This window comes from Sinocyclocheilus rhinocerous, unplaced genomic scaffold, assembly GCF_001515625.1.
Source record: "Sinocyclocheilus rhinocerous isolate Xijiao unplaced genomic scaffold, SAMN03320098_v1.1 scaffold432, whole genome shotgun sequence".
NCBI classification, from domain to species: domain Eukaryota; kingdom Metazoa; phylum Chordata; class Actinopteri; order Cypriniformes; family Cyprinidae; genus Sinocyclocheilus; species Sinocyclocheilus rhinocerous.
In genome coordinates this window covers 2,317,582-2,322,602 of record NW_015627225.1, presented here as the reverse complement: position 1 = coordinate 2,322,602, position 5,021 = coordinate 2,317,582, and positions in this window count along the sequence as shown.

Sequence of the window (5,021 nt, the reverse complement as noted above, 5' to 3'; positions counted from 1 at the left end):
ACACAAACACAAAAGAAGCGCTAGATTTAAATCAGCACAGCCAGCGAAGGATCGAACGCAACTGTTTTGAACAAGCGCACCTTTTTTAACAACCAAAAAGTGGCTGTTTCGTTGTCTGTTGAGGAAGTACAGACGTTCCTCTCGTTGATCGCAGAGGAGCGGATCCAGCGAGAGCTTGATGGGGCGACGCGGAATGAAAAAGTTTTTCAGGAGTCGCGGCAATAGAGGCGGCACAACTATAACGACATGTGAATAATCCCGCCCACTCTAAAGCGGTACTGAACTGCAGTGGAAACGCAAACCGAGCCGAGCCGAGTCGTACCACGCAGTGGAAAAGCGCCATTAGCAACCGAAATAAATATATGTCTTCCTCAGATGTAATGTTAGTTCTGTACATCAGCATTGGGTAAAATAGCATTATAATCTCCTATGTGGTAGAGAAAGCTGCTTACATGTAGGCTACGGGAAACAGCGAAGATGTTGAATTAAACATACACACAATCAGCTTTTCCATATGTTTACTGGCCCCGATAATCAAAACTTCTACTTAGCTATCTTCTACTTAGTGCTTGCTCCATTTCTGCAAATCATTTTTTGTGAATGAATGACTTAATCCACCTGTTGCTTTGTCTTCATCAACAGCCGCTTGCGCCACCTGCTGGTGAGCGACTGACAGCAGCTGGAGATCATGCATCGGTGCTCTACTGCTATTCCTGCAGCTCCCAGATGTGCAATGCTGAATTTTCTGTCGAATTTTATGGTTTAAATATTGTTATTATTAGAAATTTTAGCAGACAGTCACTTGTAATTACACTTTTTTAAATACAAACATATAAAACTTACATTTTAACAAATAAACATTAAAAAAAAGAAAATGAAAAACAAACAATAGTCATGAAAATAAATAATAATAAATAATAAATAAACAAATAATGTTTTTTTTAAATACATTTCCCCCCACCCAAAAACTTAACCCATAAGTGCTATCCAGTGGTAAAAGTAGGTACTGAAGGCATAATAAACCTATTAATCACAAGTTTGTAGAAAGGAAATAAAAGGGGACCAAATTTTTTCAAATAACAAAATCTTGTCTATTAGGGTATACCTGATTCTTTCCAGATGTAGTGTACCTGTCAACTCTGTCAGCCATAATTTAAGAGTTGGAACTTCTTTTTCTTCCAAAACAAAAGGATAAGTTTTTTGGCAGCGATCAACCCATATGAAACAAACTGTTGTTGTACCCGTGTAAGTCTCAAAAATTCTTCAGAAACTCCAAATATAATTAATACAACTCTGTCAGCCATAATTTAAGAGTTGGAACTTCTTTTTTCTTCCAAAACAAAAGGATACGTTTTTTGGCAGAGATCAACCCATATGAAACAAACTGTTGTTGTACCCGTGTAAGTCTCAAAAATTCTTCGGAAACTCCAAATATAATTAATATAGGATCTGGTTCAATAGGAATGTCCAATGTATCTGAAAAAACTTGGAATATTTTGTCCCAGAAACTCTGTAATTTGGGACACAAGACATAGCAATGAGACAGGCTGGAATCTAAAAACTGACATTTGTCACACAGTGGAGACACTTTTGGAAACATTTTATTCAATTTACACTTGGAATAATGAAGCCTGTGAAGCACTTTAAACTGAATGAGACAATGTCTTGAATTAATGGAACATCTGTGTTCCCAAATTTCACTATGTTCCTCTACTGCAAGTGGAATTTCTCCTGCAAGTTCTTCTTCCCAGGCAGATTTAATATTCTCCTGTTCTAAACCCTTGTAGAACAAGGAGATGGTACTACCATCTCTAAGACATCTTTTGAAGGCACCTAAAGAAATGATTAGAAGGAATACTGTATTTCTCACACAGCTGCTGAAAGGAAGCAAAGTTTCCATTTATATATAAATCCCCTACATTTCGTAACCCTAAATTTTTCCAAAACTCAAATGCACTATCTAACATTGAAGGGCAAAAAGAGGGGTTAGCTGGGATAGAGAGCAAAAACGACATTTGGGTGAATTTGAAATGTCTCTTTAACTGTTTCTAAATACGAACAGAATTATGAATAACAGGGTAATGATTATAAAGTGAACTAGCTATACCTTTGGGTGATAAAAGTATTGCATTAATAGAATATGGGAGACATTCCTCCTGTTCCAACACCAACCAATTCTCCCCCACCGGAGTAAAATCTATCCATGACGTTCTGTTTTAAGTGTTTAATAAAAACTTTGTTTGTAAGTAAATGAGAATTAAGCCTCCAATTTCTTTGTGGTTTCTCCATATTATCTATTTTAATAGAAAAAGTCACTGGACTGTGATCGGATATAATAATATTATGATATTTAGCTGTACAGACCTGGGGCATAAATTTACCATCCAGAATGAAATAATCTATTCGTGTATATAGATTATGAGCGTGAGAATGAAAAGAGTATTCCCTAGCCGTCGGATAGAGAATTCTCCACACATCAAACGTAACGTTAAGTTAGTTATATATGAATTCAAAAATTTACTGGAGTTGGAATTAACTATGTTTGTGGAGTAGGATTTGTCTAAATACGGGTCTAGAACACAGTTAAAATCACCCCCAATTATGAGATTTGTATCTGAAATATTTGGAATTAGATCAAACACTTTTCTGAAAAACTCAGGGTTGTCACAGTTAGGTCCATAAACATTGACTTGTGTTAATGGCACAGAAAATATTTCCCCAACAACAATTACATATCTCCCTTCTTGATCTGAAATTGTCAAATTATGTTTAAATGGGACTCCTTTACGGATAAGGATAGCTGTTCCTCTAGATTTAGCAGAGAAATTAGAATGATAAATTTGTCCGATCCATTTGCATCTCAGTCTAACATGGGCAGTACGTTTCAAATGAGTCTCTTGTAGAAACATAATATCTGAAAACATTTTAAATGAGACAATATTTTTCCCCTTTTAACTGGTTCATTCAGACCTTTTACATTCCAAGTGGAGAAACTTAAAGACGCCCCATTTGCATTTACCTTATTAAACATAAACTGTGATTACAACAGAAAATCACAATCTGGTCCGTCAAGTTACCTACACACCGGCAGATGTTACCATGGAAACATTTAGCACTAACCCACCCTCCCAACAAAACGTTTGATAACAGAACATGTTTAGCTGTTACAGGAACAAATGTACAGCACAACTTACCACGAAGTAGAAGGCAATAAAAAGGTATAATAAAAAACGAATAGAAAAGAAAAGCCGACCTCCGCATTTTACTTTGCAGAGACTTCACAAAAGTCCAACATTGAGTCCGCTAAATAACAGAAACTTCAACAAAACAACAGGCTTAACGTCTCGGAATTATTGTTCAGCATTTACTTATCTGTGCCAAACTGTTCGATTGCAAATTTCCATGCTTCGTTCGCGTCGGTGAAAAGCTTCTGTCCCTCACTGTACGTCACCCGCACCTTTGCTGGATACAGAATGCCAAACTTCACACCGGGTTTATCCCGAAGGATCTGTCTTACTCTGGCAGAGGCTGCCCGACGTTTGACCACAGCTGAAGGATAGTCTCTGAAGATCTGAATGGAGCGACCGTTAAAGGTTAGCTTTCTCTGTGATGACACTTTGCGCATGATGTTTTCCATGGTATGGCCATGGTGTATCCGAGCAATGAATTGCCGCGGCGGGTCACTGTCCTCAGGCCGGGAACGAAGAGCTCGGTGCGCGCGATCCAGGACAGGCAGCTCATCCAATCCAAGCACCTCCATGAGCAGTTTAGCTACAAACTCTCTAGCACCTTGACCGTTTTCCATTCCTTCTCGGATTCCCGCGATTCTTATATTTTGCCTCTTAGAACGGCCTTCCAGATCGATGCATTTTTCCGTTAATTCTGACACCTGCTCTGACAGACTTTTAACTTGAGCTTGTAATTTCGTAACCGCATCTGTCGAGGCCGTAGCGTTCTGTTCAAGATGTTCGAGAGTTGTACGATGATCGTTTATGGTTAGCTGCATTGCATCAAACTTAGCATCAATTTTCTTTTCCAGCGTCGCCATCTCTCCTTTCAATACGGGTCTAGAACACAGTTAAAATCACCCCCAATTATGAGATTTGTATCTGAAATATTTGGAATTAGATCAAACACTTTTCTGAAAAACTCAGGGTTGTCACAGTTAGGTCCATAAACATTGACTAATGTTAATGGCACAGAAAATATTTCCCCAACAACAATTACATATCTCCCTTCTTTATCTGAAATAGTCAAATTATGTTTAAATGGGACTCCTTTACGGATAAGGATAGCTGTTCCTCTAGATTTAGCAGAGAAATTAGAATGATAAATTTGTCCGATCCATTTGCATCTCAGTCTAACATGGGCAGTACGTTTCAAATGAGTCTCTTGTAGAAACATAATATCTGAAAACAGTGATTTTAAATGAGACATTCTTTGTCCCCTTTTAACTGGTTCATTCAGACCTTTTACATTCCAAGTGGAGAAACTTAAAGACGCCCCATTTGCATTTACCTTATTAAACATAAACTGTGATTACAACAGAAAATCACAATCTGTTCCGACAAGTTACCTACACACCGGCAGATGTTAGCATGGAAACCTTTAGCACTAACCCACCCTCCCAACAAAACGTTTGATAACAGAACATGTTTAGCTGTTACAGGAACAAATGTACAGCACAACTTACCACGAAGTAGAAGGCAATAAAAAGGTAAAAAACAAATAGAAAAGAAAAGCAGACCTCCGCATTTTACTTTGCAGAGACTTCACAAAAGTCCAACAGTGAGTCCGCTAAATAACAGAAACTTCAACAAAACAACAGGCTTAACGTCTCGGAATTATTGTTCAGCATTTACTTATCTGTGCCAAACTGTTCGATTGCAAATTTCCATGCTTCGTTCGCGTCGGTGAAAAGCTTCTCTCCCTCACTGTACGTCACCCACAGCTTTGCTGGATACAGAATGCCAAACTTCACACCGGGTTTATCCCGAAGGATCTGTCTTACTCTGGCAAAG